The following is a 16653-nucleotide window of genomic DNA, read 5'->3' as shown; positions in this document are numbered from 1 at the left end:
GATACCAATAGAATTGTCACGACCCGGAACCTCCCTCAGGCCCATGACAATCGCCGCGACGTCCCAATTGACACTCATTATCCGGAATGCCAACCGGAACCCCGCAAGGCTTACATATCAGTTTCTTTCCTTTCCTGTGAGCAATCATTGTTAAATATCGAGTTTTTAGAGAATATTTACTATTTTAGATCAAAAACAATCAAAATAAAATTTTCGCCACACAAGGGTATTTTGGTCATTTTTTTCTCAAAAATTTCAAAACTGGCTAAAACGTAATATACAAGTACAAAATACATAATTCATATTCAAAATGAGTTTAAAAGTCTAAAATCTTCATTTAAAACGAAATTACGATTATTTGAATAAAATAAGAAAATAAAAGAAATATTAAGGGAAATATTCTATTTTCTTATAAAACAATATTTATAAAGTTATACGTGAATAATTTTTATAGCGTAAAAGCTAAATAAATTTATACATACTGAAATACAGTAAGCCAAAATATTTAATTTAATTTACAATAACCAGAGGGCCCCCGAATAAACAAAAGTAAAGAGGACTGTGAACCTACGGTTTGGAAAATGCAGATCCAATAGTAGTCCTCGATGAGATCAGCTATCTACAGTCTATACTGAACTTGAAATGGGTGGAAAGGAGTTGGGTGATATTTTGCAATCCCAATGAGTAAACAGACATTATCATAAATATCTAAAGGCGAGTAAAATGGAGGCAAGTTTAAACAATAAATTTCAACCCATTTCATAATGTTTTCAATTTATTTCTTAAACCATAAAATATTTGTAATTTACCAAAACAATTGTTAAGGCTTATGTCTTTTATTAAAACAAGGCTCAAGCCAAAACTAATCCTCGGGGATACCTTGGCCGAGGCATCTAACCGAGTCCGCCAAGGGTGTTAAAATATTCACACGTGAAACACATTTTTATTTTTAAAACCAGCCGTTCCTTGGCGTTGGCCGAGTTACACATTCACGTGGGGGTTCGACGTGAAGTGAACTCTAATACTACCCCAGGAGTTACCCTCCTCGCCTCTACAACCGGAGTAACTATATAACTGGGTTTACCGTGCCCCTCTAATAGGCAGTCCACGGAAACCCGTCACTGCAGTGACTAACCCACCAATTTTAATAAAATTTCGACAATATAACGTGGCTTTTATTTATTTATCCAGCCTGCATAGTAAAACAACTTACATAAATTTCCCAATGCATTCACAAAATATAGCCACATATACTCATTTCTCATAAGCCATTCCTAGGAAAATATATATTTTTCAAGTCAATTTGTAGCCTCCAATTACTCAATTTCATAATCAATATAATATATTTTTATTTATCACATTTATTCCTAAAACATCAAAAATCTCGTTTTAATCTCGTTCTCATTTCATAAAATACATAAAGGGCATTTAAAAATAAACTCTAGATAATTTACAATAATAATAAGTTTACTCACCGTTTGTACAAAATAAAAGCTTTCTAAGCGCCCCGATCACTACTCGTCGGGTACGACTTCTTTGCCTTTTCCGGAAGGCTCTCCTCCTAGACACATTACAAAAATTTACACAATTCATCACATTGATGCTAAATCACTATATAATTAACTTAAATCCTATACTAATGCATGGTATGAAATGCAATAGCCTAAAACGACTTAAATGCGGTATTAACCTATTTTTGGCACTTTGCCCGATAAATTGCTAACGCGCTCCATTTTAGCTCTAAATCATCCCATTCTCTCTCCAACATTTCTAACCATTAAATATCAGCCAATAACCTTCTAAAAACAACAAAATCAGCTCACTCCCTTCCTTGGAAAATTCGGCCAAAAATGGGACATTAACTCGGTAAATTTTCTACTTTGTTTTTCTATCACGTTTAATCGTTTTTCATCATTTCTCTTCATTTTCCTTAGAATAAAATCAATTCATCATCATTGTACAGCATTGAGCATCCAGCCAAGAGTGGGTATTGTGAAAATTTACTGATTTCTTGCCCAATTTAATTTCTAAACACATTTAACTAACTAAAACTATCAATTTAACTAAAAATCAAAACCTAAAAATTTCAATTTCTCTCTCCTAGAATTTCGTCCAGCCCTTGATATCACTTTTTGATCTCTCTCCTCAAGCATGCTAAATGGAAATAAAGGCATAGGAAAGGTAGAAATCAAGCTAAAATCGAAAAATCTTACCGTTAGACGCGTAAACGGTCGAAAACCGCGAATTTCTCTTTGAATTTTCTTGTTTCTCTTTGGTTTTTCTTTTCTTCTTCCTTTCCTCTCTATTTCCTCTGTTTTTCTTCCTTATGGCCGGCCAGCACTCAAAATTTGGGTTTAAATGGCTGACTTTTCATTAAAATAATATTATTTCATTAAAAAATGCCATGTGTCACTTTCCCATTGGCCCATTTTTAAAATTTCATCCATTTGTTTCCAAATTTTCACCATACACTTGTCTCATATATTCATAGCTTAGATAAAATTCTCAGACTCATCCAAAGTCTCGGTGGAGTAATTTTTGCAATTTACACTTTTGCCCCCGTAAAAGTCAAAAATTACATTTTTGCCCCAAAAATTGAAAAATTGTCCATAGACATATTTTTCACCCCTTATACTCATACCATTCTCCAATTTGTCAAATTTGATCTAAATTCTCTCAAAATCTCAAATTTTGTCCATGGGTGGCAAAATTACGATTTTGCCCCTACACTCCAAAAATCACCAGAATTAAACTTTTTCACTTCCTATCATTAAATTATACTCCAAATAGTTAATCTTGGTCAAAAATTTCACTCCATGATCAAATTATTATCTTAGGTGGCAAAATGACGATTTTGCCCTTAAATATCAAAATTTCTAATTTTACCCCAAATGAACCCTCGAACTCCGAACAATCATTTTTAGTCATTCATGGACTATAAAATATTAAATTTCATCCTACAATTCCTATTTGAACTAGTTCGAGGTTAAATAAATTTAAGTGTACCGTTAGGTACAATATCAGGTTTCGTTTATTCTTAGGTTCTTTTCTAGCGTAATAACATGCTACCCAATGCATGTATGTCATGACATGTATTTATAGGGTCGGGTTTTACAATTCTACCTCCCTTAAAATAAAATTTTGACCTCAAAATTTCACTTACCAGATTCGACAAATAGATGCGGGTATTGGTTCCTCATCTGATGCTCTACTTCCCATGTCATTTCCTCCATTCGAGCATTTTTCCACAATACTTTGACCATTGAAATACTCTTGTTTCTCAGTACTCGATCCTTTCGATCCAAGATACTCACAGGTTGTACCTCGAACTTCAAATCGTCATGCAACTCGATCGGAGGTGCTTCGAGGACGTGAGAGGGATCTGGTACATATTTCTTAAGCATAGAGACATGGAAAACGTTGTGGATCCGATCTAACTCTGGAGGTAATTCTAACCGATAAGCCACTGGTCCAATCCTTTCAATTATTCGGAATGGTCCAATATATCTCGGGTTGAGCTTTCCCCTCTTCGCAAATCGAATCACACCTTTCATTATCCAATAAAACACCATAATTTATCATGATAGTATAATCAATAAGATTTAATACTTCAAAGTATTCAAATTATTACCTTTCCAAGGAGAAACCTTAAGAAAAACTTTATCATCGATCTCAAACTCCAAGTCTTTTCTCCGTTTATCTGCATAGCTCTTCTGCCTATCCTGGGCTACCTTTAGCCTCTCTCGTATAACCTTGATCTTGTCATTAGTTAGCTCGATCAATTCCACACTCACTAACTTTCTTTCACCCACTTCATCCCAACAAAGTGGAGTACGACATTTCCTTCCATATAAAGCTTCGTATGGTGCCATACCAATGCTAGACTGAAAGCTATTGTTGTAAGCAAATTCCACCAATGGCAAATGTCTGTCCCAACTCCCAATAAAGTCAATGACACAAGCCCGTAACATATCCTCCAAGGTCTGGATAGTCCTTTCTGACTGACCATCCATCTGTGGGTGAAAAGCAGTGCTAAATTTCAATTTGGTTCCAAGAGCTTCTTGAAATTTCGGCCAGAATCGAGAAGTGAATCGAGGATCTCGATCTGACACTATAGAAACGGGAACTCCATGTAGCCTCACAATCTCATCTATATAGAGCTGAGCCAGCTTCTCAATAGAGTATGTACTATGGACAGCTAAAAAGTGAGCGGACTTAGTCAACCGATCTACGATCACCCAAATCGCATCCTTTCCCCTCTGTGTCCGCGGCAATCCCAAAACAAAATCCATAGTTACATGCTCCCATTTCCACTCGGGAACAGGTAAAGACTGAAGTGTACCTGCTGGCCTCTGATGCTCCGCCTTAACTTGCTGACATACGAGACACTTTGCTACGAATTCTGCTACGTCTCGCTTCATACCCGACCACCAATAATTCTCCCTGATAGTCCTATACATCTTGGTGCTTCCGGGATGTAATGCATAAGCAGATGAATGAGCTTCTTCCATGATCGCCTGTCTCAACTGGTTTCCCTCAGGAACACAAACTCGATCTTTAAACATCAAGACGTTATCCTCTCCAAATCTGAACTCACTAACTCCTCCATCGGTCAGTTTTTGAATTTCTTTTCTTAACTCATCATCAGTCCTCTGAATGTCCTTGATCTGATTAAGTAACGAAGGTCGCACAATGAAGTTTGCCAATAAGGATCCATCTTCACCATTTCTCAACTGGACCCCAAGAGATTTCATCTCTATTAATGCTGGAAAATAACAACTCTGAAGTGCTGCTAAAGACGATGAAGACTTACGACTTAAGGCATCAGCTACAACGTTCGCCTTTCCCGGATGATAGTCTATCACCAAGTCATAATCTTTTATCAACTCTAACCATCGCCTTTGCCTCAAATTAAGCTCCTTTTGGGTGAGAAAATATTTTAAACTCTTATGATCCGTAAATATCCGACAATGCTCACCATACAAGTAATGCCTCCAGATTTTTAAAGCAAACACCACTGCTGCTAACTCTAAATCATGGGTAGGGTAATTTGCTTCATGCCTCTTTAGCTGTCTAGAAGCATAAGCCACAACTTTTTCATCCTGCATCAATACGCACTCTAACCCCAACTTTGAGGCATCACTATATACTACAAATCCCTTACCATTAACAGGAAGTGTTAAAACGGGAGCGGAGGTTAACCGGTTCTTTAGCTCCTGAAATCGATTCTCACAAACATCATCCCACACAAACTTAACTCCCTTACGAGTTAGACGGGTCAAAGGAGCTGCTATTAAGGAAAACCCCTGAACAAACCTCCGATAATAACCGGCTAATCCGAGGAAACTACGAATCTCCGTCACTGTCTTAGGTTGCTCCCATTGTAAAATTGCCTCTACTTTCTTAGGATCAACATATATTCCAGTTCTCGATACTACGTGTCCCAAGAATACCACTTCCTGTAACCAAAACTCACACTTCGAAAACTTTGCATACAACTGTCTTTCCCTCAAAGTTTGTAATACTATACGCAAGTGGGCAGCGTGCTCATCATTATCTCTCGAGTAAACCAGTATGTCATCAATGAACACAATAACAAACTTGTCCAGGTAAGGGTGGAACACCCTATTCATGAGATCCATAAAAGCTGCCGGTGCGTTAGTTAACCCGAAAGGCATGACCAAGAACTCATAATGACCGTACCGAGTCCTGAATGCTGTCTTGGGTACATCCTGTTCTTTAATCCTCAACTGATGATACCCAGACCTTAGATCAACCTTGGAAAACACTGTAGCTCCCTGTAATTGATCGAAAAGATCATCAATCCTCGGTAACGGATACTTGTTCTTAATGGTCATTCTGTTAAGCTGTCGGTAATCGATACATAACCGAAGTGTACCGTCTTTCTTTTTCACAAATAAAATCGGTGCTCCCCACGGAGATATACTAGGGCGTATAAAACCCTTGTCCACCAACTCTTGCAATTGTACTTTCAACTCCTTCAACTCTGCTGGAGCCATTCTATATGGAGGGATAGAAATAGGTGCGGTACCCGAAAGTAAATCAATAGGGAACTCAAGCTCTCGATCAGGAGGCAGTCCCGGTAAATCATCAGGAAATACATCAGGAAACTCACTTATTATCGGGACATCCTCTAACTTAGGTTCCCCCTTTGAAGTATCAATCACGTATGCCAAATAAGTCGAATACCCTTTCTGCACTAATTTCGAAGCTTTGATGGCCGAGATTACACAGGACGGTAATACTCGGCGTTTCCCTACAAACACAATCTCTGCTCCCTCCGAATTTCGGAGAATAACTTCCTTTCGGAAACAATCCACGTTCGCCCGATGTGCAGTTAACCAGTCCATACCCAATATTAGATCAAAATCCAAGATCTCTAGAGGAATTAAGTCACCCCTAAATTCTTCCTCGCCTACCCTTACCCCACAGTCTCTATAACAACTATTTCTAACTAGCTTTTCTCCTAAAGGGGTGTGAATTACAATTTCTTCCTCTAATGGTGACAAGTTTCTATCAGCAATTGATGCAAATGTGGTGCTCACATAAGACCTATCTGAGCCAGAATCTATCAAAACATAAGCATCTTTATCAAATAAAGACATAATACCTGTCACTGCTCCAGGTCGGACTTGTGCCTCATCTTCCGTCACAGCGAAAACTCTTGTCGAGGTACGAGTCTGTGGTCTCGAAGGTGGATGTGCCGGGGTATTACTCTCCACACCGGACCGTATGGCTACTCCCTGTCTCGGTAGCAACCCAGAAGAATCTCTCCTCTGTATATCAGTGCGAGCTGGTGAAGATGATGCAACTACCGTGGCTCGTCCTAACCGTGGGCAATTACTCCTAATATGACCCGTTTGTCCACATTGGAAACATCTTGTTGGCTCTCTACATAGCCCACTATGATAATTCCCACAATTTCTGCATCTGTTAGAACCTCCAAAACTCTTCCCAGAACCAGTCATAGCAGATCTGCTAAACCTCGAAGGTCTCTGTTGTGATGGTGGAAATGGAGGTCGAGGAGATGTCACGGAAACAGAAGTAGTACTCCCTGAAATCGCTGAGTCCTTGCCTCTTTTTACTGACTGACTATAAGACATACCAGGATTCCTCCTTTTTGCAAACTCAGTCCGAATCCTCCTATTCTCAGTCGCGAGCTTCTCAGCTCGTAAAGCCATCTGTACCACCTCCTTATGCGGCTCCCTACCAGTCACTGTCATCCGCTCTCTAATCTCATTACGGAGCCCTTCCTCGAAATAACTGGCCTGATCCTGCTCAGATTTTACCAGATCTGGCACATATAACATTAACTCGTTAAAACGAGTCTCGTACTCCTCTACAGTTAGATTTCCCTGTTTCAAACTCAGAAATTCTCTCTTCTTTTCTTTCTGATGGAAATAAGTGAAATACTGACCATCGAATTCCCTGAGAAAATCAGACCATGTCTGAGGAGTAGCGGAACGGGACTTCACCGAATTCCACCAAGTACGAGCCCTCTTCTCTAATAATCTCGTAGCCACCATCAGCTTCATGTCGTCGTCTAATCTCATATCAGAGAGAGTCTCTAAAACCTGATTAATCCAGTCCTTTGCCATAGTGGCATCCAACTCACCCGTGAAAGATACACAACCCAATTGCCTAGCCTCCTTCAGCTTCTTGGAAATGGATACATCCTGTACTGGTGGTGGAACTAAAGGAGTAGTTGGAGGCACTACAGGTGGAACTTGACCAGTCTGAGCTTGACCAGCCATTGCTGCAAAGAAAGCTGCCAATGCTTGTGCTGCCTCAGTAGGCATGGCGGGAATACCCGTAGGTGGCTGAGGAGATGGAGGATGTGGAGGACTATCGGCCTGCTCAGCAGCAGGTGCTGCCCGAATGGTAGATGCAGCTGATTCCTCCTCTACTGTATTTGGCTGATGACGTTGGGAACGACCTTTTCCCCTCCCAACCGATCTAGTGAGAGGTGGACGTCCGCGTCTAGGAGGCATTGTAATCTATAAAAAATACGAGCAAGTTTAGGTAACCTTAGGCTCTATATGCAGATGCATGCATTCTATTTAACCTAACCTAACTTAACTTAATCCGGGGCCACACTGATATTGTAAATTTTTAAAACAACTTTAAAACTAAAAACTTTGATCTTTAAAACCAAAAGCTCTGATACCAATAGAATTGTCACGACCCGGAACCTCCCTCAGGCCCATGACAATCGCCGCGACGTCCCAATTGACACTCATTATCCGGAATGCCAACCGGAACCCCGCAAGGCTTACATATCAGTTTCTTTCCTTTCCTGTGAGCAATCATTGTTAAATATCGAGTTTTTAGAGAATATTTACTATTTTAGATCAAAAACAATCAAAATAAAATTTTCGCCACACAAGGGTATTTTGGTCATTTTTTTCTCAAAAATTTCAAAACTGGCTAAAACGTAATATACAAGTACAAAATACATAATTCATATTCAAAATGAGTTTAAAAGTCTAAAATCTTCATTTAAAACGAAATTACGATTATTTGAATAAAATAAGAAAATAAAAGAAATATTAAGGGAAATATTCTATTTTCTTATAAAACAATATTTATAAAGTTATACGTGAATAATTTTTATAGCGTAAAAGCTAAATAAATTTATACATACTGAAATACAGTAAGCCAAAATATTTAATTTAATTTACAATAACCAGAGGGCCCCCGAATAAACAAAAGTAAAGAGGACTGTGAACCTACGGTTTGGAAAATGCAGATCCAATAGTAGTCCTCGATGAGATCAGCTATCTACAGTCTATACTGAACCTGAAATGGGTGGAAAGGAGTTGGGTGATATTTTGCAATCCCAATGAGTAAACAGACATTATCATAAATATCTAAAGGCGAGTAAAATGGAGGCAAGTTTAAACAATAAATTTCAACCCATTTCATAATGTTTTCAATTTATTTCTTAAACCATAAAATATTTGTAATTTACCAAAACAATTGTTAAGGCTTATGTCTTTTATTAAAACAAGGCTCAAGCCAAAACTAATCCTCGGGGATACCTTGGCCGAGGCATCTAACCGAGTCCGCCAAGGGTGTTAAAATATTCACACGTGAAACACATTTTTATTTTTAAAACCAGCCGTTCCTTGGCGTTGGCCGAGTTACACATTCACGTGGGGGTTCGACGTGAAGTGAACTCTAATACTACCCCAGGAGTTACCCTCCTCGCCTCTACAACCGGAGTAACTATATAACTGGGTTTACCGTGCCCCTCTAATAGGCAGTCCACGGAAACCCGTCACTGCAGTGACTAACCCACCAATTTTAATAAAATTTCGACAATATAACGTGGCTTTTATTTATTTATCCAGCCTGCATAGTAAAACAACTTACATAAATTTCCCAATGCATTCACAAAATATAGCCACATATACTCATTTCTCATAAGCCATTCCTAGGAAAATATATATTTTTCAAGTCAATTTGTAGCCTCCAATTACTCAATTTCATAATCAATACAATATATTTTTATTTGTCACATTTATTCCTAAAACATCAAAAATCTCGTTTTAATCTCGTTCTCATTTCATAAAATACATAAAGGGCATTTAAAAATAAACTCTAGATAATTTACAATAATAATAAGTTTACTCACCGTTTGTACAAAATAAAAGCTTTCTAAGCGCCCCGATCACTACTCGTCGGGTACGACTTCTTTGCCTTTTCCGGAAGGCTCTCCTCCTAGACACATTACAAAAATTTACACAATTCATCACATTGATGCTAAATCACTATATAATTAACTTAAATCCTATACTAATGCATGGTATGAAATGCAATAGCCTAAAACGACTTAAATGCGGTATTAACCTATTTTTGGCACTTTGCCCGATAAATTGCTAACGCGCTCCATTTTAGCTCTAAATCATCCCATTCTCTCTCCAACATTTCTAACCATTAAATATCAGCCAATAACCTTCTAAAAACAACAAAATCAGCTCACTCCCTTCCTTGGAAAATTCGGCCAAAAATGGGACATTAACTCGGTAAATTTTCTACTTTGTTTTTCTATCACGTTTAATCGTTTTTCATCATTTCTCTTCATTTTCCTTAGAATAAAATCAATTCATCATCATTGTACAGCATTGAGCATCCAGCCAAGAGTGGGTATTGTGAAAATTTACTGATTTCTTGCCCAATTTAATTTCTAAACACATTTAACTAACTAAAACTATCAATTTAACTAAAAATCAAAACCTAAAAATTTCAATTTCTCTCTCCTAGAATTTCGTCCAGCCCTTGATATCACTTTTTGATCTCTCTCCTCAAGCATGCTAAATGGAAATAAAGGCATAGGAAAGGTAGAAATCAAGCTAAAATCGAAAAATCTTACCGTTAGACGCGTAAACGGTCGAAAACCGCGAATTTCTCTTTGAATTTTCTTGTTTCTCTTTGGTTTTTCTTTTCTTCTTCCTTTCCTCTCTATTTCCTCTGTTTTTCTTCCTTATGGCCGGCCAGCACTCAAAATTTGGGTTTAAATGGCTGACTTTTCATTAAAATAATATTATTTCATTAAAAAATGCCATGTGTCACTTTCCCATTGGCCCATTTTTAAAATTTCATCCATTTGTTTCCAAATTTTCACCATACACTTGTCTCATATATTCATAGCTTAGATAAAATTCTCAGACTCATCCAAAGTCTCGGTGGAGTAATTTTTGCAATTTACACTTTTGCCCCCGTAAAAGTCAAAAATTACATTTTTGCCCCAAAAATTGAAAAATTGTCCATAGACATATTTTTCACCCCTTATACTCATACCATTCTCCAATTTGTCAAATTTGATCTAAATTCTCTCAAAATCTCAAATTTTGTCCATGGGTGGCAAAATTACGATTTTGCCCCTACACTCCAAAAATCACCAGAATTAAACTTTTTCACTTCCTATCATTAAATTATACTCCAAATAGTTAATCTTGGTCAAAAATTTCACTCCATGATCAAATTATTATCTTAGGTGGCAAAATGACGATTTTGCCCTTAAATATCAAAATTTCTAATTTTACCCCAAATGAACCCTCGAACTCCGAACAATCATTTTTAGTCATTCATGGACTATAAAATATTAAATTTCATCCTACAATTCCTATTTGAACTAGTTCGAGGTTAAATAAATTTAAGTGTACCGTTAGGTACAATATCAGGTTTCGTTTATTCTTAGGTGCTTTTCTAGCGTAATAACATGCTACTCAATGCATGTATGTCATGACATGTATTTATAGGGTCGGGTTTTACAGTCTAGGAGGAGAGCCTTCCGGAAAAGGCAAAGAAGTCGTACCCGACGAGTAGTGATCGGGGCGCTTAGAAAGCTTTTAGTTTGTACAAACGGTGAGTAAACTTATTATTATTGTAAATTATCTAGAGTTTATTTTTAAATGCCCTTTATGTATTTTATGAAATGAAAAAGGGATTTTTGATGTTTTAGTACTAAATGTGATAAATAAAAATATATTGTATTGATTATGAAATTGAGTAATTGGAGGCTGCAAATTGACTTGAAAAATATATATTTTTCTAGGAATGGCTTATGAGAAATGAGTATATGTGGCTATATTTTGTGAATGCATTGGGAAATTTATGTAAGTTGTTTTACTATGCAGGCTGGATAAATAAATAAAAGCCACGTTATACTGTCGAAATTTTATTAAAATTGGTGGGTTAGTCACTGCAGTGATGGGTTTTCGTGGACTGCCTATTAGAGGGGCACGCTAAACCCAGTTATATAGTTACTCCGGTTGTAGAGGCAAGGAGGGTAACTCCCGGGGTAGTATTAGAGCTCACTTCACGTCGAACCCCCACGTGAATGTGTAACTCGGCCAACGCCAAGGAACGGCTGGTTTTAAAAATAAAAATGTGTTTCACGTGTGAATATTTTAACACCCTTGGTGGACTCGGTTAGATGCCTCGGCCAAGGTATCCCCGAGGATTAGTTTTGGCTTGAGCCTTGTTTTAATAAAAGACATAAGCCTTAACAACTGTTTTGGTAAATTACAAATATTTTATGGTTTAAGAAACAAATTGAAAACATTATGAAATGGGTTGAAATTTGTTGTTTAAACTTGCCTCCATTTTACTCGCCTTTAGATATTTATGATAATGTCTGTTTACTCATTGGGATTTTATAATCTCACCACCCTCATTTCCACCCATTTCAGATTCAGTATAGACTGTAGATAGCTGATCTCATCGAGGACTACCATTGGATCTGCATTTTCCAAACCGTAGGTTCACAGTCCTCTTTACTTTTGTTTATTCGGGGGCCCTCTTGTTATTGTAAATTAAATTAAATATTTTGGCTTACTGTATTTCAGTATGTATAAATTTATTTAGCCTTTACGCTATAAAAAAAAATTATTCACGTATAACTCTATAAATATTGTTTTATAAGAAAATAGAATATTTTCCTTAATATTTCTTTTATTTTCTTATTATATTCAAATAACCGTAATTTCGTTTTAAATGAAGATTTTAGACTTTTAAACTCATTTTGAATATGAATTATGTGTTTTGTACTTGTATATTACGTTTTAGCCAGTTTCGAAATTTTTAAGAAAAAAATGACCAAAATACCCTTGTGTGGCGAGAATTTTATTTTGATTGTTTTTGATCTAAAATAGTATATATTCTCTAAAAGCTCGATATTTAACAATGATTGCTCACAGGAAAGGAAAGAAACTGATATGTAAGCCTTGCGGGGTTCCGGTTGGCATTCCGAATAATGAGTGTCAATCGGGACGTCGCGGCGATTATCATGGGCCTGAGGCAGGTTTCGGGTCGTGACAATATATTTTGCAGGCTATCTCCTACAAATAGTATCTTCAAATCTTTAAGGCAAATAAAATTGTTATCATCTCCAGATCGTGCGTAGGATAATTTTGCTCGTGCTTCTTAAGTTGCCATTTCCAAATTTGTTAATTATTTAATTAAAAAGAAAAAAAACCAAACACCTTCCACCACAAATCTTCCAAAATTATAATAAGTAAAATTATTATTAAATTGCATTAAAAGATACTTTTGTCTTTTGATAAAAAATTATTAGATTATAATAAAAAGATATTTTCTCTTTTTATGAAAATATTATTAAATTATAGTCAAGGATAATTTCATCTTTTGACGTAAATATTATTAAATTATAGTAAAGGGTAATTTTATCTTTTGGTATAGTTTTACTAAATTATAATAAAGAGTATTTCTATCTTTTGATAAAAATCAACCTTAAATTATGATGAAAGGCATTTTTGTCTTTTAATAAAAATTATTAGATTATATTAAACGATATTTTGTATTTTTTATGATAATATTATTAAATTATAGTCAAGGATAATTTCATCTTTTGACATAAATATTATTAAATTATAGGGAACGATAATTTTATCTTTAGGTAAAAATTTTACTAAACTATAATAAAGGGTATTTTTTTCTTCTAATGAAAATAAATCCTGAATTGTGATAAAAAGTATTTTTGTCATGTTATCATTTATTGCTTAGTTATTCTAAAGGCACTTTTACCAACAAAATATTAAAATTATATTGGAACGATAATTTTATTCTATTAACTAAATTATATAATAATCATTTCATTCTGTTTTTACCTTATATTATTCTTAAAATGTAACTATTTCATTCTTTGAACCAAAACATGTCATAAGGGTATTTGACATGGAAGATGGCTTTAGAGCCATATACTTGTACCATGAAAGAAAATTAGAGCCCTTGCTACAAGGGCAACATTTTTCATTTAAATAATTTTTTCAATATATTTATGCTTTTATTTTGTTTTTGTGTATGTTGATATATATGCTAATATCAATATATCTTAAAGCATTCACAAGATTTATATATTAGTAATTAACATTAATGTAAAGCCCGACCTTATAAAATACTATTCATGACATACATGTGATGATAGCATGATTGCATGCTAGGAGAGTCCCGAAAAAATTACAAAAGTCGGTATTGTACCTAGAGGTACAACAAAGTTTATTTAATCCTCGAACTAGATCAAATAGGAATTTTAAGGTGAGATTAAGAGTTTCACAGTTCATGGATGACTTAAAATGGTAATTTGGAGTTTGAGGATCAATTTGGAGTCAAATCGGAATTTTCACTAACTAGGGGCAAAATGGTCATTTGCCACCTGGGGACAAAATGGGAATTTTAGAAAAGATTTTTTTGACCCCATTTGACTTATTAGAGTATAATTTGACTTATTGAAGTATGATTTGAGGTTTAGAAGTGAAAAATTTTAATTTCGGTATAATTTGGAGTATAGGGGTAAAATGATAATTTTGCCACCTCAGGGGCAAAATTGTAATTTTTCACCACCAGGATATTTTTTCCAGCACATGGTCTTCCTTTGTCTTCATCTTTGACCCTTGACTAAACATGTGGTGGAGACAAAATGTTTAAATTTTTAAAATTTTAAAAACGGGCCAATGACATGATGCCATGTGTCATGCCTTTATTAATTTATTATTTTCCTTTTTAAAAGGCACAAAATCAGCCCATCTTCCACCCCATGGCCGGCCAAACCAGCAAGAAGAGAGAGAAAATAAAAACAAAACCCTAGAGAGAGAAAATCAAAGAAAAAGTGTGAATTTTCAAGGAAATTAAGTGAAAAAGGTGAGTTTTTTCTATTAAGCTTGAGTTTTCTTATTCCCAAGCATTTCTCTTTATTTTCCATGATTAAATTACATGTTTTCATGATGAATTAAATTCTGGAAAAAATGGGTTAGGAGAGAGAAAGTTGTTGGATTTATTTGATTTTAATTTATGTTAGTGTTTTTAGTTAGTTTAGCATATTTAGAAACAAAACAACAAGAAAAGAATTTATTTTCTCCCCCAACCATTAATGGCTGAATTTACCATGTAGTGAGTGAGGATGAGTTTGATTTTATTCTAGGAGAATTGGTTAAGGAATGATGAATTATGAGCCTAGAAAAATAATGGGAATTTTCAGAGCAAAAATACGAATTTTTACCCACTAGGGGTATTTTCGTAATTTTCTGTTGGGACTGATAATTTGCACCACACTGAGGGACATTAAGTTAATTTGGGTGCAATTGAGGTATAGAAACTGAAAAGAATTAAATTGGAGTTTAAACGGACCCGTTAGGAATTTAATCGGGTGATAAGACGAATTAGGCCAATACCGGGTTTAGATAGTTACCAGTGCATTTTTGCATTCCATATCATGCATTGGTAGTCTAAATTAGTTTAATTTTGATTTAGTACCAACTTGGTGAAACTCTCGATTTTGTACTGTGTCAAGGTGGTGAGTCCTCCGATAAAGGCAAGGAAATTGCATCCGAGGACCAGTAGACAGAGTGCTTCGAAAGTCTGCATTCTAGACATTGTGAGTAAACTTACTGTCATTTTAATTATCTAGGGTGGTTTTTAGATGCTTTCATGAATTCTATGGAAAAAGGAATTTAAAAAGATAAATTTTCATGTTTTATGAATAAATGAGTTTCAATGAAATTAAATTATAAATTGTTTTGAAATTAATAGTGATTTTGAAAAATAGAGTACACGGAGACTGTTAATTGTGACAATTTGATTATTTAAATTAACTGGCTTATGATAAATCGAGCATGATTGGCTAGTTGGCAATTGTATTGAAATGCGAATTGTTTGGTTACCTTGAAAAACTACGAATTACAAAATTGCCATATCATGTTATTGAGTTTTATTATATGGTGGATTATATATTAATTAATCACTGCAGTAGGGGGTTTCTGTGGATCAGCCTTTTAGAGGGGCACGGTAAACCCCATTATATTCTTACCTCGAACGGAGAGGCGCGTAGGGTATCTCCTGGGGTAAAATTTAGGGTTCACTTCACGCTAAACCACCACGTGAGGGGGAACTCAGCCAACGCCAAGGAACGGCTATGTTTTCAAAACAAAAACATGATTTATGTGAAATGTGAATTTTAATAGCCTTGGCGGTCTCGGTAGGATGCCTCGGCCAAGGTGTCCCCGAGAATGGATTTATGGCACAAGCCTAGATTTTTATGAGATTCATAAGCCTCTTTACGTGTTTTGAACAAAATGTGTTATAATGCTATAACCCAGTTTATGATGATTTACTTTATTGTCTCCATGTACTCAACTCTAGATGTTTATGATGATGTTTGTTTACTCATTGGGATTTTATAATCTCACCACCCTCCTTTCCACCCATTTCAGGTTCAGTATAGACTGTAGATAGCTGATCTCATCGAGGACTACAGTGGGATCTGCATTTTCCAAACCGTAGGTTCACAGTCCTCTTTACTTTTGTTTATTCGGGGGCACTCTTGTTATTGTAAATTAAATTAAATATTTTGGCTTATTGTATTTAAGTATGTATAAATTTATTTAGCTTTTACGCTATAAAAATTATTCACGTATAACTCTATAAATATTGTTTTATAAGAAAATAGAATATTTTACTTAATATTTCTTTTATTTTCTTATTATATTCAAATACCCATAATTTCGTTTTAAATGAAGATTTTAGACTTTTAAACTCATTTTGAATATGAATTGTGTGTTTTGTACTTGTATATTACGTTTTAGCCAGTTTTAAAATTTTTGAGAAAAATGA

The 16653-nt window shown here is 35.6% G+C and overlaps 1 long non-coding RNA gene across 2 annotated transcripts; it reads left to right on the top strand.

Annotated features, from left to right (window-relative positions):
* Window positions 1–14588: 14588 nt before the first annotated feature.
* On the top strand, window positions 14589–16395 carry LOC148761212 (uncharacterized). Of its 2 annotated transcripts, none has more exons than XR_016028079.1 (3): window positions 14589–14685; window positions 15335–15418; window positions 16254–16395. It is a non-coding gene; the product is annotated as an uncharacterized LOC148761212 (long non-coding RNA). The 2 variants fall into 2 exon arrangements; XR_016028080.1 differs by having other exon boundaries at window positions 14596–14685; window positions 15295–15418.
* The last annotated feature ends 258 nt before the right edge of the window (window positions 16396–16653 follow it).

This window comes from Theobroma cacao, chromosome 8, assembly GCF_053813885.1.
Source record: "Theobroma cacao isolate CCN51 chromosome 8, ASM5381388v1, whole genome shotgun sequence".
Lineage (NCBI taxonomy): Eukaryota > Viridiplantae > Streptophyta > Magnoliopsida > Malvales > Malvaceae > Theobroma > Theobroma cacao.
The sequence above is the reverse complement of the archived record's forward strand: the minus strand, read 5'-3'. Positions and strand labels throughout refer to the sequence as shown.